The sequence below is a fragment of the Orcinus orca genome, chromosome 7 (assembly GCF_937001465.1).
Source record: "Orcinus orca chromosome 7, mOrcOrc1.1, whole genome shotgun sequence".
Taxonomy (NCBI): Eukaryota; Metazoa; Chordata; class Mammalia; order Artiodactyla; family Delphinidae; genus Orcinus; species Orcinus orca.
In genome coordinates, this window is record NC_064565.1 from 66,735,976 (window position 1) to 66,760,963 (window position 24,988).

Here is a 24,988-nt window from a genome sequence, read left to right on the forward strand (position 1 = left end):
GAAGAGAGAGAATAGAAATTACCCAACCTTAGTAACAGAAAGAAAACAGAGTGAAAAACAAACAAAGGGATCCTCAGAGACCTGTTAGACTACAACAAAAGATCTAATATTTTTGTCACTGGTGTCCCAGAAAAAAAGAAAAAGGGTCAGGGGGTGACTGAAATAGTACTTGAAGAAATATGGCAAGAGACATAAACCTATAGGTTCAAGAAGCTGAGTGAACCCTAAACTGGATAAACGTAAAGAAATCTATGCCAAGTCACATCATAAACTTTTGAAAACTTAGGACAAAGAAAGCATTCAGGAAAACACCAAAACCTTTCCCACAAGGAAAAAACAACTCAAATGACAGTGATTTCTCATCAGAAACCATGCAGGCCAGAAGGAAGTGGCCCAATATTATTCAAATGCTATACCTAGCAAAAATATCCTTTAGTCATGAGGGGGAAATCAAGATGGAAAAAACTTTTCATCTTTTCAGATGAAAAAAACTAAGCCAATTTGTTCCCCACAAACTAACCTTAAAATAATAACTAAAATAAGTTCTCTAAACAGAAAGAAAATAATGAAAGAAGGAACTTCCAAATATCAGGAAAGGAAAAGGAAAACAGGAAGCAAAAATATGGGTAGATATAATAGGCTTTCTTTGTCCTCCTGAGTTTTCTAAATTATGTTTGATGGTTGAAGGAAAAGTTACAACTGTCTGATGTGGTTCTAAATGAATGTACAGTAAACATTTCAGGACAATTATATAATAAAAAGGGGAGGGTGCAGGGATGTAAAGGAAAGTAAGGTTTCTATACTTCACTCAAAATGGTAAAATGACAACAGACTAATAAGCTATGTATATATAATATCTATATTATAGCAAACACCAAAACCAATATATAAAGAGATATATCCATAACACAATAGATAAGATAAAAATGGAATTCTAAAATATGCTCAAGTAACCCACAGAAAGAGAACAAAACAGAGAAAAGAAAAATAGAAAGATAAACAGAAACCAAAAAGAAAATGGCACATTTAAGCCCTAACAAATCTAAAACTACATTAAATATAATAGCCTAAATACATTAAGACATATTAGCAAAGTGAATTAAAAAATATAATCCAACTATATGACGTCTACAAGAAACTATATGTCTACAGGAAACTCACTTCAAATACAATTATAAAGGCAGATTGAAAGTAAAAGGATGGAAAAAGACAAATCATACAAACATTAACCAAAGGAAAGCAGGAATGGCTATATTAATATCAGCTAAAGTAGACTCGGAACAAAGAAAATTATCAGAGACAGAGAAGCATATTACAGAATGATAAAAGGGTCAGTCCATCAGGAAGACATAGCAATCCTAAATGTACCAAATGACAGAATTGAAAGATATGTGAAGCAAAAAGTGAAAAGACAGACAACTCCACAATCATAGTTGGAGACTTCAACATCCTTCTCTCAATAACTGATAGAACAACTAGACAGAAATCAGCAAGGATATAGAACTCGAAGACACTGTCAACCAACAGGATGCAGTAACATTTATAAAACACTCTACCAAACAACATCAGAATACATATTTCTTTCCAAAGGCCCAAGGAACATATACTAAAATAGACCATACTATTAAGGCAAACCCTGGGTCATAAGGCACACCTCAACAAATTAAAAATAACTGAAATCACACAGAGTATCCTCTCTAACCACAATGGAAATCAAACTAGAAAGCAATAATGGAAAGATAAAAGGAAAACTCTTCAACTACTTGGAAACTAAGTGATACTCTTCTAACTAACCCATGGGGTCAAATAGGAAGTCTCAAAGGAAATTAAAAACAAACAAACATTGAAACGAATGAAAATAAAAATACAATGTATCAAAAAATGTGGGGGACTTCTCTGGTGGCATAGTGGTTCAGAATCTACCTGCCAATGCAGGGGACATGGGTTCGAGCCCTGGTCTGGGAAGATCCCACATGCCGCGGAGCAACTAAGCCCATGCACAACAACTAGTGAGCCTGCACTCTAAACCCAGCGAGCCACAATGACTGAAGCCCGCGTGCCACAACTACGGAAGCCCGCGTGCCTAGAGCCCGTGCTCCACAACAAGAGAAGCCACCGCAATGAGAAGCCCACACACCACAACGAAGAGTAGCCCCCGCTCGCTGCTGCAACTAGAAAAAGCCCGTGTGCAGCAACGAAGACCCAACGCAGCCAAAAATTAATTAATTAATTAATTTAAAAAATGTGGAACACAGCTATAGTGCTGAAGGAAAAATTATTACACTAAATGCATACATTAGAAGAAGAGAAATCTCAAATCGATAAATCTAAGCTCCCATCTCAAGAGAAGAGCAAAAAACCTTAAGAAAGCAGGATAAAAAAGGAGCAAAGAAAAAAAGAAATACAAATTACCAATATCAGGAATGAAACAGGGATATCACTATAAACTGCAGACAGCAAAAGGATAAGGGAGTACCATAAACACCTCTACACACTTCAAACTGACAACTCAGACTAAATAGGCCACTTCCTAAAAAAATACAAATTACCACAATTCACCTAATATGAAACAGATAATATGAATAGCTCTTCAAAGGTTATCAAGGAAAATACATTTATAAGACTCAAAAAAAAAAAAAATCTCTGAGCCCAGATAGTTTTCACTGGAGAAATCTACCAAATGTTTAGAGAGGAATTAAAATCAATTCTACACAATCTATCTCAGAAAACAGAAGAGGGTACACGTCCTAATTCATTTTCTGAAGCTAGTATTACTACCAAAACCAAAACCAAAGAAAGACACAAATATAAACATGAGAATCCTTAATGAAATAATAGCAAATAATATTCAGCAATATGTAAAAAGATGATAATCAACTGGGATTTATTCCAGGGATACAAAGCAGGTTCAATATTCAAAAATCAATGTAATCCACCATATTACCAGGATAAAGGAGAAAAATCCCATAATCATATCAATTGTTGCAGAAAACACAACTGGCAAAATTCAACACCCATACATGATAAAAATAAAAAAAACTCTTAAAAAAACTATGGAAAGAGGGGAACACACTCAACACGATAAAGAGCCTGTACAAAATAAACCTTACAGCTAACATACTTATGGTGAAAGACTGAATGCTCTTCCCTATGATAAGGAACAAAGCAAGTATATCTACCCTCACCAATCTTATTCAATATAGCACTGAAAGTTCTAATCAGTGCCATAAGACAAGAAAAAGAAATAAAGGGCATACAGATCAAAAAGGAAGAAATAAGACTGCTCCTCTCTGCAGATGACATCTAGGTAGGAAGACCCAAGGAATCTATAGAAAATTCCTAGAACTAATCAATGAGTTCAGCACGGTTGCGGGATACAAGATTAACACAAAAACCAACTGCATTTCTATATACTAGCAATAACGTGTGAACACTGAAAAAAAACACCATTTATAATCACCCAAAAAAATAGAATACTAACATGTATAATACTTCCATGCTGAAAACACAAAATGCTGATGAGAGAAATCAAAGGAGATCTATAAAACAGGGAGAAACATACCAGTTCATGGATTGGAAGACTCAATATATCAATTCTCAAGACATCAATTCTCCCCAAATTGATACTGAGTTTCATGCAATTTCTAACAAAATCCCTCCCATCAAGATTCTTTGTAGATATAGAGAAGATTATTCTAAAATTTATATAGAAAGGCAAAGGAACTAGAATAGCTAAAATAATTTTCAGAAAGAATAAAACAGGAGGAATCAGTCTTACCAGATTTCAAGATTTATTATCTACCTATAGCAATCAAGACTGTGACATTGGCAGAGGGATAAACACACAGCTCAATGGAACAGAACACAGAACCTGGATATACAACACAAGTATGCCCAACTGTTTTTTGACAAAGGTTCAAAAACAATTCAATGAAGAAAGACAAATGGTGCTGGAGCAACTGGATATGCATAGACAAAAATAATAAACCTTGATCACACCTTATACAAAAATTAACTCAAAATGGGTCATGGACTTAAATGTAAATAGAAAACTGTAAAACTTTTATTAAAAAAAAGTTTTCTAAAACTTTAGGAGTCAATTTTCAGGATCTAGAGCTAGGCTAGACTTGATACCAAAAGCACAATCCATAAAAGGAAAAAGTGAAAATTTAAGTCATCAAAATTAAGAACTTTTGCTCTGTGAAAGACCATGTTAAGAGAATGAAAAGAAACCACAGAGTGGGAAAAAATATTTGCAAACCACCTATCTGACAAAGAACTAGTATCTAAAATATATGAAAGAATGCTTGAAATTCAACACTAAAACAACAAAAACAACAAACAATCCAAAGAGAAAATGAGCAAAAAACATGAATAGACATTTCACCAAAGAGGACCTACAGATGACGAATAGGCACATGTAAAGATGCTGAATATTGTTAGCCACCAGGTAAATACAAATTAAAACCACAGTGAAACATCACTACGTACCTGTGAGAATGGCTAAAATTAAAAGTCAAAAAGCAAATGCTGACAAGGATGCAAAAAAAAACTAGATTATTCACTGCATTAGTCTGCTAGGGCTGCCATAATAAAATACCACAGACTGGGTGGCTTAAAGAACAGAAATTTGTTTTCTCACAGTTCTGGAGGCTAGAAGTCCAAAATCAAGGTGTCAGATTGTTTGGTTTCTTTTGAGACCACTTTCCTTGGTTTCCAGATGGCTGACTTCTCACTGCATTCTCACATGGTCTTTCCTCTTGAGTGTGCATATCCCTCAAGGATGTGTGTCCAAATTTCTTTCTTATAAGGACATCAGTCAAACTGGATTAGGACCCACGGTAAAGCCCTCTTAATCACCTCCTTAAAGGCCCTATCTCCAAATACAGTCACACTGTGACATGTTTGGGGAGTTAGGGTTTCAACATATGAATTGGGGGGGGGACAATATTCAGCCCATAATACACATGCACTAATGTAAAAGAGTACTGCCGCTCTGGAAAACATTTTGGCAACTTCTTTTAAAAAGTAAACAAGCAACTATCATACGACCCAGCAATTACACTCCTGATCATTTTTCCCAGAAAAATGAAGACTCATGTTCACAAAAAAACCTACAGACAAATGTTTACAGCAGCTTTAGTCATAACAGCCAATAACTAGAAACAACCCAGATGTCCTTCAATGGATGAATGTGTAAATAAACTGTGGTACATCCATACTATGGACTACTACTCAGCAATTAAAAAGGAACAAACTACTTAAATATGGAATAACTTAAATGAATATCCAGAGAATTATGCTGAATGAAAAAAATCAATCCTAAAAGGTTATATACTGTAGATTCCATTTATATAGCACTTTTGAAACGATAAAATTACAGAAATGGAGAATGGATTAATGGTTTCCAGGCATTAAGGAGAAAGGGGGTAGGTGGGAAGGAAGTAGGTGTGGCTACAAAAGGGAACTCTTTATGTCTTGCTACAGATGGGTGGGAAACTTCACTGAAACCTTTTTCCACTTTCTAATATCTGAATGATGTGCTCCAAAATAAATTAGATAACAATGATCAAACGGGTGGATGGGGAGATATTAGTTACCACGTGTGGAATGATTAAGGAGGGCGAGGCTCTGTGCTAATCCAGACTTATCCTGGCTCCAACGCTGTGCTTTACTTTGCCAAGCTGCACTCAATTCTTAAATGTCACCCAAATTTAACAACCACAGTGTCTAGCATGATCCTGCACAAAAGATGTAAATTATAAAATTACCTCTCCTCTTCTACCAACATTCTTATTTCCTTAGTATCTGATCTCATTCAAGAATTAATGAGAAAAGCAATAATTATCTGCTTAAATGATTCACACTAACGTATAAGTAACTGATAGGTTTAAATATCGTCACAATGTACAAAAGCAGGTTAACTCAAATGGCATTTTAACAAAAATTGTATGTTTAAGAAAGAATTAAACTGTAGTCCAAGTGTTGTCATCTGTTTAATTCAGATGCCCTAAAACATCACTCCCCATCCTGATCTTGGAGTTCTTAGGTATTTTGGAAGTAAATTAGATACAAATCCTAAATTCAAAGTAACAGTAATAGCTTCCATCTCACCACAACGCAAGATGCATGTCTGGTTAGCTGCCTGTCCTACAGGGAGGAAATATTTGTAATAGAGCTTTTAATTGTCTGTGAATAAAGATAATCCAAGACTGGTGAAACTTGTAAAAATCCATGTTTGTTTTCTCAGCTGCCTCTACGCATCCCTTTCTCCTGCCTTCTAAGTTCTCTACCACTCCCAGTGCATCCTTCATACCTCCTGCTTTCAGGAGGCCATTATCTTCCAGTTTCTCCAAAGCAGTAAAGGACTTAAGCAAGGGCTGAATTCAGTCTTTCAACAGACTTATTTGTAGTTTAAGGTAGCCAGGAGAAATGTTCGCCTTTTGGTTTACCTGGATTGACTGAAAGCCTAAGGTCTTCGTTTGTTTTTATTTTGCTTAGTCCAGTAGGAAAGCTGCCTTAGTACTGATACCACGCCTGGGGGGACTGGGTCAAAAGAGTTAATAGGTCACTTGAGCTCTCCTTTGCCCTGTTCACTCTATTAACCTTAATTATTCAGAAGCCAAGAATCTCAAATTCCAAGGATTCAGATTCCATTTTCAGGGTGTCTACTACTCCCTTCTGGTTTGATATCCCTTTCCTTCTTTCAGAATGGTGGTCATTTTCTCAGAATGGTGGTCATTTTCTCCTGCCCTTCAACTCCGAGCAATCTGTTCTCATGCCCCAGGGTTCTTGCAGCCCCCAGTGTGTGAGAGGTAAAGAAACTATGAATGTCTGGAGTGGGTAGGCTGGGCTCATGGACTCCCAAACATGAAACTCAAACTAAGGAAAAGAGCAAGGACCATCACCCCACTACCACCCACTTCCAGCTAATGTAAAGTAAGACTTAACACTTTTGTTTTTTACAGTGTAGTTGTGGAGGATGGGGGGAGTACTTTAATGATAACAACAACTGCACAATACATGATATCAGAAAAAACTACCAGCTGGCAATGACTGTACATACTGGGGAACGGATAGAGAAAGAAACACTTCTAAAACTGGATGTTAAAGTTAATTACATGTTGTGACCTGCTTTTACTTTCTGCCTAATCATTACACAACATAATAAACATGCATCTCATAAACGATGTGTCAGATTAACTTTCAGTTTTATTTTAATGCAACCTCAGCCTTTTCTTCCAACCTCCACCCCTGCAGCTTCGTTCATTGCTGGCTGCAAATGTAAGATGGAGATTCCTTCTAAAACAATTAACAAGACACCATGCTGCCACACTGGAGGAGAGGCCAGCAGTTGGGTGTCCCACTTCACAGATTGTCCATCTTGCAACAACTGTACTTCTAGTCTCTCCCAGGTCTAAACTATGCCTTTTCTAGTTACTGTAATTACTTCCCCCAAACAACAATTTTTTTATCACTTCCCAGCCTATGAAGCACAAGTTGTTTCACAACCAGCAGCATCAAAATCTAAACTCTTAAATGGCTCAATGAAAAGACGGTCAAATGAATTCAAAATATGAGATATGCATCAATGGATTGGCAAACATCAAATAATTTGGTAAAAGGGACATAGAAACACAGATGTTGTCATATATCCCTGGTGGATATACAAAATGGTTCAACCTCTATGGAGGGAAATTTGGCAATATCTATGAAAATTACAAACGCAAGTACCCATTTGCAGGAATTTATCTTATACTATACTTGCCTGTCCCACCACTGTGTTGAAATAATAAGTTATTCATTGCAGTATTATTTTAAGGACAAAAAAAATTAATAATGATAATAGCAAACACTTATCTAGCACTTAGTATAGTGCCAAACACTGTTCTAAGCACTTCACACATATGCTCATTTAATCTTCTGAACAATCCCATGAGGCAGGTGCTATTAACATCCATATTGTACAGATGGAGAAACTAAGAGGCCAAATAAAATTAGCCCAAGACCACATAGCTAGTGTGAGCCAAGATTTGAGCTCCAGAGCCTACTATCTTAACTATTACGATATACTAAATCATCTAAATATATATCAATAGGAGAATAGTTGACTAAAATATATGATACACCCGTCTAAAGCAACATCACATTTTTAAAAAGGAAACCTCGTTAAATTGCCTCTCCCACTTTGAGGGTAGGTTAAACTTAGTGACTCACCTCTAAAAATAAAGTATGGAAAGGGAAAAACAGCAATTTTACAGTGGAGAAACCTGGCAAAACACCACCTTAACCAAGAGATCTAAGTTAAACATCAGCAGTGATGTCTTGTAAATATCAGGTAGTACTCCCTTGCTGAGACATTGAGAAAGACAACTCAACTTTGTGCAGTATTTCCAAAAATCCATAGCCCCATTCTAATCATGAGGAAAACATCAGACAAACCCAAGTTGAGAGACAGTCTATAGACTGGTACTCCTGAAAACTGTCAAGGTCATTAAAAACCTTGAGAAACTGTCAAAGGAGACTAAGGAGAAATGACAACTAAATGTAATTATGGTATTTTGGATGGGATCATGGAACAGAAAAAGAACATTAATGGAAAAACTGGTTCTATCCAAATAAACTCTGGAGTTTAGTTAACACTAACGTACCAATGTTGATTTCTTAGTTTTGACAAATGTACCACAATAAGATGATAATATTAAATAAAGGGAAATGAAACTGGGTGAGGTGTATATGGAAACTTTACAACTTTTCTGTAAATCTAAAATTATTCCAAAGCAAAGTTTATTTAAAAAAAAAAAAAAAAGAAAGAAGGAAGAAAGCTCTTTGTGCACTGATATGAAAAAAATCTCCAAGAAGTGAAAGATGTAAGGTAAAGTGAAAGACGTAAGGTAAAGAATAAAGGACTTCTCTGGTGGCACAGTGGTTAAGAATCCACCTGCCAATGCAGGGGACACGGGTTCGAGCCCTGGTCCGGGAAGATCCCACATGCCACGAAGCAACTAAGCCTAGGCGCCACAGCTACTAAGCCTACGCTCTACAGCCCATGAGCCACAACTACTGAAGCCCACGTGCCTAGAGTCCGTGCTCTGCAATGAGAGAAGTCACTGCAATGAGAAGCCCGCGCACAGCAACGAAGAGTAGCCCCGGCTTGCTGCAACTAGAGAAAGCCCGCATGCAACAACAAAGACCCAACGCAGCCAAAAATAAATTAATTAATTTTAAAAAAAAAGAAGAAGAAAGTGTATATAGTATGGAAGAAGCAGTATGTGCACAGGTACAGAAATATCATTTGTGTAAAATGGTTGGGAAAGCACATACGTATACAAAAATTATTTCTGGAAGGATACATAAGAATCTGATAACACTGGTTGACTTTGTAGAGAGAACTCTGTAGCTGAGGAACAGAAATAAAAGACTTTTGATTGTGTCCTCTTGCACTTTTTAAATTTTAAAACATATGAGTATATTACCTACTCAATTAACTTTTAAAATTAAAAGTATGGGGCTTCCCTGATAGCACAGTGGTTGAGAGTCCGCCTGCCAATGCAGGGAACACGGGTTCGTGCCCCAGTCCGGGAAGATCCCACGTGCCGCAGAGCAGCTGGGCCCGTGAACCATGGCCGCTGGGCCTGCGTGTCCAGAGCCTGTGCTCCGCAATGGGAGAGGCCACAAACAATGAGAGGCTCGCGTACCGCAAAAAAAAAAAAAAAAATTAAAAGTATGACAAGGACCTGAACTCAGGCAAAGCCCTGGAAATAACATAGGGGAATAATTAGAGAGAATTTTAGGAGATTAAAAAATCTAATCTCCTCCACCTACCGGTTACCCACACCCCCTTCCTCACTTTTCCCACCAACCTCATTTCTCCTTATGCAGTGCGAACATTTTATTCTAGCCAAACCAATCTGACTCCCGACCCCAACAAATCAGCTTGTTCCCCAATTCCTTATCCCTCCCAACAAAACCTAGCTCTTAAATTAAAAGCCACCCACCTATTGAGCTATTCAGCATCCTGTAGTCTGTCTGTAACAGAGACGGCAAATACAGACACTCACGCCATTACTACTCCTACATCCATGACAACAACACTGCTCAATGATCACAGGAGCCTTTCCCACTAAATCTACACACTGCCTCCAACTACTTCTTAACGCGGTCCTCCATGCAGCCATTATTATCAACCAAAGCTGGCCCATGAAATAAAACCTATTCGCCATACTACTCTACTATATTGATCTGTTTGCCTTGATATGTTCCTTCATGAATTTCATATATATTCATTTACATATACCCCTATTTTGTTCTGAAAAGGATTAATGAGACTTATAAGAATACATGAACTATAAAAAGTTAATAGGTTTAAAATATCAGCAGAAGAATAAAGAAAACACCAAAAATGATGCCACGAAAAAAGCTGAAAAAATGTACAGCATAAAACCTATATGCCTACTCTGGGGTAGGCTTCAAATCTGGCTCTGGCTTTCTAACAGCCATCACAAAAAGAAAAACCCAGTCCACAGCCCAGGAGATAAACAGAAAAGTACTCGGAAGAGGAACTATTCTTGGTACTTAGGCCAAACAGTAATTTTTACAAAGCAAAGAGAACACTATAGAAAGAGCAAGACATACAAGATACACAACTACCAGTTTTCAAAGAGTTGGGATGTTTCTGATAGTATCCATCAGGAGAACCTACAGTGTCTCACCAAAGTCCAATGCAGCAAAACTAATTTTACAAGGAGCAGACACAAGTTTTAGAACTCTCTGTGTCCCTTCACTTGGTCTCCTCCTTCATTGCCTCCCTAACTAAATATAAACTCTTTGAAGACTAGAACCATGTTGTGTAACTCTTATAAAGCTCACAGTGTTCTGTATCCTGCAAAATAGCAAGCATTCAGTATCAGTGAGAATTTACCGAGAGCAATTCAAGCCTATTCTGAAAAAATTCTCTAATCTAAACATAGGAATTCTCACTCATGCTAAATAGGATAAAAATGATACTGAAGCCTCAAGAGATAATCTCTAAACCTTCTATACTATTACTGAATCACAATTTAATTTATGATGTCTCAACAGCATTTTTTGTTTTGCATAGCCCTGGCACAAGGCTTGCAGAAATGCCAAATCAGTATCACTAAATCTGATCAAATAAAATGGCAACCCCTATAAAAAGAAAGACAGTATTACTATCTTTCAAGAATGTAAGCAATAGCTCTTTACAAACCAGCTGACAAAGGCAGTTTCATTTTTTAAATGACTCTGCAAGTCCTGTAGCAGACAATGAATTATAATGCAGATATTCTCTACTCCTTTCCAAGAAACTGTAGTTTCTGTAAATGCCAAACTGCCAGAGAACTATACTTCCCAGCTCTTCCATACACACGTCCATTCATACATACATACATACACACCACTATCAAACACTGGTGTAAAGCTTATCTTTCCCTTTACAACCACTCCCTACCCCCTCTTCTTTACCTGGTCAAACTGGAAATGAATGAAGCCTAATAAATTTAGGTAAAGCGATTATGAGCAACACAAGTATTTAAAAACTTAAACTAGGGCTTCCCTGGTGGCGCAGTGGTTGGGAGTCCTCCTGCCGATGCGGGGGGCGCGGGTTCGTGCCCCAGTCCGGGAGGATCCCGCATGCCGCGGAGCGGCTGGGCCCGTGGGCCACGGCCGCTGGGCCTGTGCGTCCGGAGCCTGTGCTACGCGGCGGGAGGGGCCGCGGCAGTGGCAGGCCTGTGTACCGCAAAAAAAAAACCCTTAAATTACTACTCTTAAGCAGAGGCACTAGGACACATTAACAATCTCTGTATTTTATTAATGGAAATCGTTAATAAATAAAAAGTCTCATCCTACATTGGTTTAGCTTTTTTAATAGACTTAGTATTTCAGTTTGCAGAATGCTCCTCATTTGGTATTCCCTGTATGCAGGGGAACACCCTACCGTCCCGGGAGGGGATAGCTGTAATGAGTGAAAGAACATGGACAGGACTGCGGGGTCCACCAAATGGACCTCAGAAAATCTAATTCCTGTGCCTTTGTTTCTTCAACCATAAAATTGAGAAATGACAATCATCTCTATCTGATAAGATTACTGAGAGGATAAAATGAGGTAAGATTTGTAAACTGCCTAGTAAATTGCATGTAAAATAGATCCTCAATAAGTGTCAGTTCTCTTGCTCTTTTCTTATAGGTAAGGAAACAGAAGGAGCTTAGCAGGTGACTGGTCCAAGGTCAATGCCTAATCAGTGTAATACATATGCTAAAACTCTAACTTAAGGACTCTTGCCACTACATCACACAGCCTTAAAATAACAGAACCCAATACCTCATGTTCATCACTGTTGGGCACTCATTACATGAAAAGAAAAATAACCCTAACAATTTGTACACCTATTAGATGCCAAGCACTATATTAACTTCTTTCCTCATGACCAGCTACAAAGTAGGTGTATTTATCCCATTTTACTGAGAAATTAATTCATCCAAAGTCACAAGGCTAATAAGTGATAATGCAAAATTAATCCAGGTCTGTTTACTACTTTCCCCTACTAGCCTGCCTCAAAAGCATACAAGTATTTAAAAATAACTGTCTATCAAAATTAAATTCTAAATGGCCTGGAAAATTTTTTTTTTTTTTTTTTTTGCGGTACGCGGGCCTCTCACTGTTGTGGCCTCTCCCGTTGTGGAGCACAGGCTCCGGACGCGCAGGCTCAGCGGCCATGGCTCACGGGCCTAGCCACTCCGCGGCATGTGGGATCTTCCCGGACCGGGGCACGAACCCGTGTCCCCTGCATCGGCAGGCGGACTCTCAACCACTGCGCCACCAGGGAAGCCCGGCCTGGAAATTTTTATAGGTCCTTCCAATTTATTAGTGGAAACTGTCCCTAGCGTCACCATCCTTTCTCCTTAAATTTGTTCTTGTTAGGCTAAAACAATTTACAGTAACCTCAGTGACAAATTTACATTTGTATAGCATATTACAGATTAGTATTATAAATTTTTTCATTCTTATTAGATGCAACAACAGAAGTTTTTCACATATTAGCTCACATCTCCTTTAATACTTTCAAGATTTCTGTGATGTAGAGATTATTACCATTTTACAGATAAGGAAACAGAAGTTTGAAAAAGGTAAGTAACTTGCTTAGGTTATACAATTAGTAAGAGCAGGGCTCTACCTCGATCTCTCTAAGAGAAAAGCGCATATACTCTCGCATCCATCGATTGATTTAATCATTTGCGTTTGTCAATTTACTCATCAGAGCTGGGGGAAGGGATATGTGTGGGGGAAGAACTTGTTTACCAAAAATGTAACAGAAAATAAAGGCCAAACCTTGATAAAACAATAAAAACAGGAAAAATCAGAAAGGTTGTCCCAGATCTCTTCACTCCCTGCAAGGTTGCCAGGTGACTGCCAATGTTTACAGGGCAGTTTCAACTATTCCAGAGCACAGAGGAAAAAATGAGAATTTCCCAATTCATTCTTAGAGGCTAGCTTAATCTTGACACCAAACACTCAAGAATAGTAAACTAAAAGTGAGACATAAATATTATGTTTATCCTTTGTGATTATAGAGGCAAATGTCTTAATAGATTTAAGTGAAAAACAAAGAAATATGTGTAGTATGATCTCTTTTATATAAGAAAAATCACTGAATACACATGTATGTACTAAGTATGGCATACAGGTGTATTCAGTGTGTATTTGTACATATACACATAAATGCAAAGATACAGGTTTGGAAATATAAACCCCAAACTGTTAACAAGGTTACCTGGGACAGAATTGGTCTTTGGGGTGAAAGAAGGGAAGGGGACAAATAAGTGAGATTTTTTTACTTTTACTCTATATATTCCTGTGTTATTTGTATTTTTATGATTAACATGTATATTTGACAATTAAAATACACAAATGAAAAGTACGGCCTAATAGTCATTTGATGTATCTCCTCTACTTGTTATAGTGAAAACTAATTCTTTTATTTACTCATTGGGCATTCATTTATCTAACAAACACTTAGGGTACAATCCTACATGTGGGCAATGAGCTAAGTAAGCACTTGTGCCAGCCACCAGGTATTCAGAGCCTGTTTTTAATCCCAGGATGGAACATGTACTTGCTTCCATAAGACAGTGTTGTTTTAAGTCAAGTTCTAATTTTTATCATTTATTATTTTTTAGGTCATATGCCAGGGATAAGAAATATTTTCTTTATCTAGAATTTGTACTGCCTTTATTCTAAGAAAGCGTACTGGATATTTTTTATTGAATTTTTTTTTTGCAATTAAAAAAATGCATTTGTATTCATTCATTTAACAAAGGTTAGAGTACCTCTTATGACATGTTTGAGCACAATGGCAGAGAGTGGATATGCAAAGATGAATAAATAACATGTGGCCTCTACCTACCCTCTAGGGAGCTGAGAATTTCACAAACCTGCTATGTCTGATACAGAGTAAGTAGCACATAAAAACTGAAATATATACCTTAGTAATCCTGCACTTCAATGTGAATCTGGCAAATGCCCTGTTCAAAAATAAAAGTTAATTTGTGTAACCCAGAAATATCTTAATGTTTATGAAAACTGTGAAATTATTCAATTACTCTAAGGTTAAAGGGTATAAATTAGTGGGAAAATAGAGAACATGGAAGCTCCAGGGGAACAGACAGTGCGATGGCTCAGTGAACAGTGGGTTCTAGGATTAGCTATGCCAGTAAAAAGCTGTTACTAGGTTTGTTACCCAAAGAAAATATGGAAATCATATCTACCTTATTAGGACAGGAGAAATCAAAGAATTTATTCGATAAAGTATAACAAAACCTGGAAAACATGAGGCAGTGTGGCCACAACACCTGCTTTTTGTTGTTGTTTGGTCTCATTTATTTTATTTTCCCCCTACTCTGTCAATGATTAGACAAGCAAATCTGCAAACACAATTTAACTTCTGTATGCCTCATAAAGTGGCAAGAATGCAGGAAGCAGAATCAGAAGACCTGAGTTTACATTCAGACCCTGACTCTTATTAACTCCATAAGGTTAAAAAATGAGCAAATTACTTAACCTCTTTGAACCTTAGCTTCCTAGCATTAAAATAGAGATACATATTTTACAGTGTTATTTCAAAGACTAAATGAGAAAATACGTGTGAAAGCATAAACTTAGAAACTATGAATTTGGTTCAAGATGGCAGAGTAGAAGAACGTGCTCTCACTCCCTCTAGCGAGAGCACCGGAATCACAACTAACTGCTGAACAATCATCAACAGGAAGACACTGGAGCTCACCAAAAAAGATACCCCACATCCAAAGACTAAGGAGAAGCCACAATGAGATAGTAGGAGGGGCAAAATCACAATAAAATCAAATCCCATAACCACTGGGTGGGTGACTCACAAACTGGAGAACACTTATACCACAGAAGTCCACCCACTGGAGTGAAGGTTCTGAGCCCCACATCAGGCTTCCCAACCTGGGGGTCCGGCAACGGGAGGAAGAATTCCTAGAGAATCAGAGTTTGAAGGCTAGCGGGATTTGATTGTAGGACTTTGACAGGACTGGGGGCAACAGACTCCACTCCTGGAGGGCACACACAAAATAGTGTGTGCATCAGGACCCAGGGGAAGAAGCAGTGACCCCAAGGAAGACTGAACCAGACCTACCTGCTAATGTTGAAGGGTCTCCTGCAGAGGCAGGGAGTGGCTGTGGGTCACTGTGGGGACAAGGACACTGGCAGCAGAAGTTCTGGGAAATACTCCTTGGCATGAGCCCTCCCACAGTCCACCATTAGCCCTACCAAAGAGCCCAGGTAGGCTCCAGTGTTGGGTCACCTCAGGCCAAACAACCAACAGGAGGGAACCCAACCCCACCCATCAGCAGACAAGCGGATTAAAGTTTTACTGAGCTCTGCACACCAGAGCAACACCCAGCTCTACGCACCACCAGTCCCTCTCATCAGGAAACTTGCACAAGTCTCTTAGATAGCCTCATCCACCAGGAAACTTGCATAAGCCTCTTAGATAGCCTCATCCACCAGAGGGCAGACAGCAAAAACAAGAACAACTACAATCGTGCAGCCTAAATCCTGCAGCCTGTGAAACAAAAACCACATTCACAGAAAAACAGACAAGATGAAAAGGCAGAGGGCTATGTACCAGATGAAGGAACAAGATAAAACCCCAGAAAAACAACTGAATGAAGTGGAGATAGGCAACCTTCCAGAAAAAGAATTCAGAATAATGATAGTGAGATGATCCAGGACCTTGGAAAAAAGAACGGAGGCAAAGATCCAGAAGATGCAAGAAATGTTTAACAAAGACCTAGAAGAATTAAAGAACAAACAGAGATGAACAATACAATAACTGAAATGAAAACTACACTAGAAGGAATGAATAGCAGAATAACTGAGGCAGAAAAACGGGTAAGTGACCTGGAAGACAGAATGGTGGAATTCACTGCTGTGGAACAGAATAAAGAAAAAAGAATGAAAAGAAATGAAGACAGCCTAAGAGACCTCTGGGACAACATTAAACGCAACAACATTTGCATTATAGAGGTCCCAAAAGGAGAAGAGAGAGAGAAAGGACCCAAGAAAATATTTGAAGAGATTATAGTAGAAAACGTCCCTAACATGGTAAAGGAAATAGCCACCCAAGTCCAGGAAGCGCAGAGAGTCCCATATAGGATAAACCCAAGGAGAAACACGCCGAGACATATAGTAATCAAATTGGCAAAAATTAAAGACAAAAAAAATTATTGAAAGCAGCAAGGGAAAAACGACAAATAACAAACAAGGGAACTCCCATAAGGTTAACAGCTGATTTCTCAGCAGAAACTCTAGGAGCCAGAAGGGAGTGGCATGACATATTTAAAGTGATGAAAGGGAAGAATCGACAACCAAGATTACTCTACCTGGCAAGGATCTCATTCAGATTCAATGGAGAAATCAAAAGCTCTACAGACAAGCAAAAGCTAAGAGAATTCAGCACCACCAAACCAGCTCTACAACAAATGCTAAAGGAACTTTTTTAAGTGGGAAACACAAGAGAAGAAAAGGACCTACAAACACAAACCCAAAACAATTAAGAAAATGGTAATAGGAACTTATACATCGATAATTACCGTAAACGTGAATGGATTAAATGCTCCACCCAAAAGACACAGGCTCGTTGAATGGAGACCCATATAAAAACAAGACCAATATATATGCTGTCTACAAGAGACCCACTTCAAACCTAGGGACACATACAGACTGAAAGTGAGGGGATGGAAAAAGGTATTCCATGCAAATGGAAATCAAAAGAAAGCTGGAGTAGCAATACTCATATCAGATAAAATAGACTTTAAAATAAAGAATGTTACAGGAGACAAGGAAGGACAATACATAATGATCAAGGGATCAAACTAAGAAGAAGATATAACAATTATAAATATATATGCACTCAACACAGGAGCACTTCAATACATAAGGCAACTGCTAACAGCTATAAAAAAGGAAATCAACAGTAACACGATAATAGTGGGGGACTTTAACACCTCACTTACACCAATGGACAGATCATCCAAACAAAAAATTACTAAGGAAACACAAGCTTTAAATGACACAATAGACCAGATAGATTTAATTGATATTTATAGGACATTCCATCCAAAAACAGCAGATTACACTTTCTTCTCAAGTGCACGTGGAACATTCTCCAGGATAGATCACATCTTGGGTCACAAATCAAGCCTCAGTAAATCTAAGAAAACTGAAATCATATGAAGTATCTTTTCTGACCACAACACTATGAGATTAGAAATCAATTACAGGGAAAAAAACGTAAAATACACAAACACATGGAGGCTAAACAATACATTACTAAGTAACCAAGAGATCACTGAAGAAATCAAAGAGGAAATCAAAAAATACCTAGAGACAAATGACAATGAAAACATGACGATCCAAAACCTATGTGATGCAGCAAAAGGAGTTCTAAGAGGGAAGTTTATAGCAATACAATCCTATCTTAAGAAACAACAAACATCTCAAATAAACAATCTAACCTTACACCTAAAGGAACCAGAGAAAGAAGAACAAACAAAACCCAAAGTTAGTAGAAGGAAAGAAATCATAAATATCAGAGCAGAAATAAGTGAAATAGAAACAAAGAAAACAATAGCAAAGATCAATAAAACTAAAAGCTGGTTCTTTGAGAAGACAAACAAAATTGATAAACCTTTAGCCAGACTCATCAAGAAAAAGAGGGAAAAAAAAAAAAAGAAAGAGAGGGAGAGGACTCAAATCAATAGAAATGAAAAAGGAGAAGTTACAACAGACACCACAGAAATATAAATCATCGTAAGAGACTACTACAAACAACTCTATGCCAATAAAATGGACAACCTGGAAGAAATGGACAAATTCTTAGAAAGATATAACTTCCAAGACTGAACCAGGAAGAAACAGAAAATATGAACAGACCAATCACAAGTAATGAAATTGAAACTGTGATGAAAAATCTTCCAACAAACAAAAGTCCAGGATCAGATGGCTTCACAGGTGAATTGTATCAAACATTTAGAGAAGAGCTAACACCCATCCTTGTCAAACTCTTCCAAAACATTGCAGAGGAAGGAACACTCCCAAACTCATTCTATGAGGCCACCATCACCGTGATACCAAAACCAGACAAAGATACTACAAAAAAAGAAAATTACAGACCAATATCACTGATGAATATAGATGCAACAATCGTCAACAAAACACTAGCAAACAGAATCCAACAACACATTAAAAGGATCATACACCATGATCAAGTGGGATTTATCTCAGGGATGCAAGGATTCTTCAATATACACAAATCAATCAATGTGATACACCATATTAACAAACTGAAGAATAAAAACCATCTGATCATCTCAATAGATGCAGAAAAAGCTTTTGACGAAATTCAACACCCATTTATGATAAAAACTCTCCAGAAAGTGGGCATAGAGGGAAACTACCTCAACATAATAAAGGCCATATATGACAAACCCACAGCAAACATCATTCTCAATGGTGAAAAACTGAAAGCATTTCCTCTAAGATCAGGAACAAGACAAGGATGTCCACTCTCACATTTTTTTTTTTTTTTTTTTTCGGTACGTGGGCCTCTCACTGTTGTGGCCTCTCCCGTTGCAGAGCACAGGCTCTGGATGCACAGGCTCAGCGGCCATGGCTCACAGGCCCAGCCACTCCGCGGCATGTGGGATCTTCCCGGAACGGGGCACAAACCCGTGTCCCCTGCATCGGCAGGCGGACTCTCAACCACTGTGCCACCAGGGAAGCCCCTCACCACTATTATTCAACATAGTTTTGGAAGTCCTAGCCAGGACAATCAGAGAAGAAAAACAAATAAAAGGAATACAAATTGGAAAAGAAGAAGTAAAACTATCACTGTTTGCAGATGATGTGATACTATACATAGAGAATCCTCAGAGGCCACCAGAAAACTTCTAGAGCTAATCAATGAATTTGGTAAAGTTGCAGGATACAAAATTAATGTACAGAAATCTCTTGCATTCCTATACACTAATGATGAAAAATCTGAAAGAGAAATTAAGGAAACACTCCCATTTACAATTGCAACAAAAGGAATAAAATACCTAGGAATAAACCTACCTAGGGAGACAGAAGACCTGTATGCAGAAAACTATAAGACACTGATGAAAGAAATTAAAGATGATACCAACAGATGGAGAGATATACCATGTTCTTGGATTGGAAGAATCAATATTGTGAAAATGACTCTACTACCCAAAGCAATCTACAGATTCAATGCAATCCCTACCAAATTACCAATGGCATTTTTTACAGAACTAGAATGAAAAATCTTAAAGCTTGTATAGAGACACAAAAGACCCTGAATAGCCAAAGCGGTCTTGAGGGAACAAAACGGATCTGGAGGAACCAGACTCCTTGACTTCATATTATACTACAAAGCTACAGTAATCATGACAATACGGTACTGGCACAAAAACAGAAATATAGATCAATGGAACAGGATAGAAAGCCCAGAGATAAACCCACGCACCTATGGTCCACTAATCTATGACAAAGGAGGTAAGAATATACAATGGAGAAAAGACAGTCTCTTCAATAAGTGGTGCTGGGGAAACTGGACAGCTACATGTAAAAGAATGAAATTAGAACACTCCCTAACACCATACACCAAAATAAACTCAAAATGGATTAGAGACCTAAATCTAAGACACTATAAAACTCTTAAAGGAAAACATAGGAAGAACACTCTTTGACATAAATCACAGCAAGATCTTTTTTGATCCACCTCCTAGAGTAATGGAAATAAAAACAAAAGTAAACAAATGGGACCTAATGAAACTTCAAAGCTTTTGCACAGCAAAGGAAACTACAAACAAGACGAAAAGACAACCCTCAGAATGGGAGAAAATATTTGCAAACGAATCAATGGACAAAGGATTAATCTCCAAAATATATAAACAGCTTATGCAGCTCAAAATTTAAAAAACCCAATCCAAAAGTGGGCAGAAGACCTAAATAGACATTTCTCCAAAGAAGACATACAGATGGCCAAGAGGCACATGAAAAGCTGCTCCACATCACTAATTATTAGAGAAATGTAAATCAAAACTACAATGAGGTATCACCTCACATCAGTTAGAATGGGCATCATCAGAAAATCTACAAACAACAAATGCTGGAGAGGGTGTGAAGAAAAAGGAACCCTCTTGCACTGTTGGTGGGAATGGAAATTGATACAGCCACTATGGAAAACAGTATGGAGGTTCCTTAGAAAGCTAAAAATAAAATGACCATATGACCCAGCAACCCCACTACTGGGCATATACCCAGAGCAAACCATAATTCAAAAAGACACATGCACCCCAATGTTCACTGAAGCACTATTTACAATAGCCAGATCATTAAAAAAAAGAAAGAAAGAAACTACTATAAATTAAACAGACATTTTTCCAATCAAGATATATAAATCGCCAATAAGAACATAAAGATCCTCAACATCATTAGCCATTCGGGAAATGCAAATGAAAACCGCAAGATACCACCTCACACCCACTAGAATGGCTATCATCAAAAAGACAACTTTGACATGTGTTGGAGAAAATACAACCCTCATACTTTGATGGTGGGAATGTAAATTGATGCAGCAGCTATGGAAAATAGTTTGGCAGTTCCTCAAACAGTTACAGTTACCTTGTGATCCAGCAATTCCATAGTTAATTATATACCCAAGGAAACTGAAAACACATGTCCACACAAAAACTTGTAAATGAGTGGTCATAGCATTATTACTCATACTAGCCAAAAAAGTGGAAACAACTGAAACGTCCATCAACTGATGAATGGATAAACAAAATATGGCATATCTATACAGCAGAATATTATTCAGCCATAAGAAGGAAGTATCTTGATACATGCATAATATGCATGAAACCTGAAAACATTACGCTCAGTGAAAGACAGAAAAGGCCACATATTTTGTGATTCCATTCATATGAAATGTCCACAATAGGCAAATCCATAGAGACAGAAAGTAGACTGGTGGCTGCCAAGTGCGATGAAGGGGAATGGGAGTGGCAGCTAATGGGTACGAGGGTTTCCCTTCAGGATGTTCAAAACGTTCCTTGAATTAGTGATGAGGTTTGCACTACCTTGTGAATACACTAAAACCACTAAATTGTACATGTTAAAAGAGTGAATTCTACAGTATATGAGTTATATTTTAATAAAAGAAAACTATTCTAGAAATTTAAGTTTCTGCTACTTTATTTATTTTTGACCATGCTGGGTCTTCGTTGCTGCGCGCTGGCTTTCTCTAGTTGCGGCGAGCGGGGGCCGCTCTTCATTGTGGTGTGCGGGCTTCTCATTGCGGTGGCTTCTCTTGTTGCCGACCATGGGCTCCAGGCGCTCGGGCTCCAGTAGTTGTGGCATGCGAGCTCAGTAGTTGTGGCTTGCAGGCTCTAGAGCGCAGGCTCAGTAGTTTTGGCACACGGGCTTAGTTGCTCCACAGCATGTGGGATCTTCCCAGACCAGGGCTCGAACCCGTGTCCCCTGCATTGGCAGGCAGATTCTTAACCACTACGCCACCAGGGAAGTCCCTCTGCTACTTTTTAATAGTTAATATCCTACTTTTTTCAGGAGGCTGTTCCTGCTGCTTGTAACAGCTACGAAAGCTCTTTGAAGTTAGATGTTACACAGATGAATGGTATTTTTAGTAAAGTGAAAATACTAATCATGCCAGAGAAACTTTCTGCAGATCAGATTAATTCGGTATTATTTTATTTCTTCAAAAGAAAAGTCCTTATTAATATCGTTTGTTTTTAGGGAGTAGAGAGAGGTTCAAGGAGTCTTTATAGAGTACATTAAAAAAGAAGGCTAAAATATAGTATTTTGTATTTAAATTAGTGGACATTTAGTTTTCAGACATGCCCATCAATCAACTAAAACACAAGTAGATGGAACTTTGCAACCTCTACCTCTTTCCATGTTCTGCATTCTGCTGTCAGATTCTAGGTCCATCACCAGCTCCTTCCAATTATTATTCACGGGAGTTAAAATGCTTGGTAAACTCTTTTAAGTGCAATCAATTCATTCCCTAATGCTGGGGAATTTACAGAGTAGGCCCAATTTTTAAGGTTAAATTTACTCTAGATTGTTTGAATAAATATACAACAAAATGATTTCCTCGAATTTGGAATACAAAAACAATCTATAGAGTTGTGTAATGCTTTCTAAGTCCTTTGGGAATTTTTTCCTGAATTTGGTCATGGGGTAAAGACAGTCAGTCACTAACTTTTGTCCACACAAAGTATTATGTATAAAAGCTTCCTGGTTCTAGAACAAAGAAGTACTTTATTGCTCAAAGCAGAAGGCAGATATTTTCCTTCCATTTAGTATTGTTATACTAAAATAGCATACCAATGAAACCAGCTAGGTAACAGCATGACCCCAGGTATGTAAACAAAGATAAATTGTTCTCTATTTTGTATTCTTCCTTGGGGGGAAGAAAAAGTTTCTCACATCTAAACAAATAAGGTTCATCAAGCCAGAGTAAAAACTACGGGTTACTACTTCCCAATATGGGGGTATTTTGAGTGGTGATCTTAATATGAGGGTCTGCCAACCTATGCTAGTATGCATGGTGGGTATACTTGGCACAGACAAAATGCGAAGGAAGAGGCGACCTGTCAAACAGCTGTATCGAGTTACTCCCTCATCGGCGCTTCCAACTTCTTGGGTGATGTCTGTGTAAGAGAGAAAGATATCAAAGCACCAAGAAGAGAACCACGGCGGCAGTCGCAGCAGCAACCAGGACCAAACGGTGCATCCCAGGGTGAAATGCCACAGGAACCCTCAAGAGCCGGCCAGATTGCGGTTCCTTTCCAATATGAGTCTACCTCACATACAAAAATAAATACACAGCCAGATAACCCTGCCAACCCGCTCTCCCTTCCCGTTGTGACTCCTCCAAAGGCTGGAGGGAGGTTAACAGCCCGCAGGCCCGGGAGAAGCCAAGCCCCACACCCCGAGGGAGGCGTCCAGGAGCCTCGGTGCATCCCGGGGGCCTCGGGTTGGCGTCCCCCACCCGCCGGCCAGAGCTGGTCACCGGCCACACAAAGGAGCAAGCCGCGGACGCTGGACACGGGGGCTCGCCCGGGAGCCGGGCGCCACATCTGGTCCCCGCACGCCGGGTGGACAAGACCCGCCGTTAAATAAGGACTAACGCCCGTACCTGTTGCACGATTCGGGTCCCTTTCACCCAGAAATGAACAAGGGCGCTCAGGAGGGGAGACGCGCGGGCCGCCCGGGCTTTGCGGGCCGCGACCGCACCCGGCAGGCGGCGCGGAGGCAGGGGCCGCCCGCGGGGCTCCCACCTCTGGCGCTTGCTTTGTCTGCGGTGGCGGCGGGGGCTGCGGCGGGGCGGGGGCGCCCCTCCCTCAGTCGCGCGGCCCAAGCTGGGGAAGAAAGCCGGGCCCGCCGCCGCCGCCGCCCGCCCGCGCTCCCTGCCCGGCCGCTGGGCCTGCGCGCTCCTCCCGCCCGGGCCGCCCGGGCCGCGCGGCGGCCACACTCACCTGGCTGGCGCTGGCGCTGGCTGCCCGACGTTCCGGGGCGGTGGGGAGGACGCGGGGACGCGAGCAAGGCGCGAGCGGAGGCGGAGGGCGAGGCGGGAGGAAGGCGGACTGAGGGCGGAGCGGGCCCGGGCGGCGGTGGCGGCGGCGGCAGCGGCTCCAGTCACTCGCCGCAAATCGCGTCCCGGCCCCTCTGTGCGTCAGGCAAGGGGCGGCGGCGCGGGAGGCTCGGCGACCTCCCGTCACCCTCGGCCCGACTCGCGTCCGTGCTGCCCCGCGCGCGCCTGGGTAGCAGCGGCGCAGCGACACCGCCTGCACGGGAAGGGGGCGGGGCTGGGAGTCCCACGGGGGCTGGGGATTGGGGGCTGGGCGAGGAGGGGGCTTCCGACGCCACCAGGCGGACCCCGCTCTCCTCACCACCCGCCGAGCTTCCAGCTCCCAAGCCCACAGGCAGCGTGGGATTATGGAAGAACTGGGCCTAGAGTCGGGGAGCCTGGACTTAAGGAAGGACACCCCCTCCCCTTGACGCCTTGCCTGTCATTTGTTTTTTCTGTCCTCATACTGAAATATGTATGTTCGAGTATATGGTCTCCAAGATTTTCAAAATTCTAACGTTGTCATCCCGGGTTTGTTGGGATTCCTTTACCCCCAAGTACCCACTGCCAGGAGATGCCAGGAGATGCCAGGAGATGGATCTCCCACACAGAGATGTGTGATGTGTCTGAAGGATAAGGCAACTGCAGGGGAATGGGTCGTAGTGAGGAAGAGCTGGATTCAGGGCATTTGTTTTCCTTTGGGGATCTTTCCATTGGATAGCCCAAAATTTATCCACAAATGGCCCTCTGATAATGGCTACTTCCCCATCTTCACCAACACTAGTTAT

General features: G+C 39.9%; 1 protein-coding gene across 4 annotated transcripts in view; it reads right to left on the bottom strand.

Moving 5' to 3' along the window:
* Positions 1-24,392, bottom strand: part of SESTD1 (SEC14 and spectrin domain containing 1) — a 142,980-nt gene extending 118,588 nt beyond the window's left edge. The window contains exons 1-2 of one of the 4 annotated variants that reach the window (XM_033423659.2): positions 24,109-24,392; positions 23,221-23,280 (exon numbers count right to left, since the gene is read on the bottom strand). The gene's annotated coding sequence lies outside the window, so the exon portion shown is untranslated. Of the gene's footprint in view, positions 1-23,220; positions 23,281-23,768; positions 23,907-24,108 lie in introns of those variants that run through there. The other 3 variants (XM_033423660.2, XM_004267380.4, XM_033423661.2) reach the window with 3 other exon arrangements.
* Between the last annotated feature and the right edge of the window lie 596 nt (positions 24,393-24,988).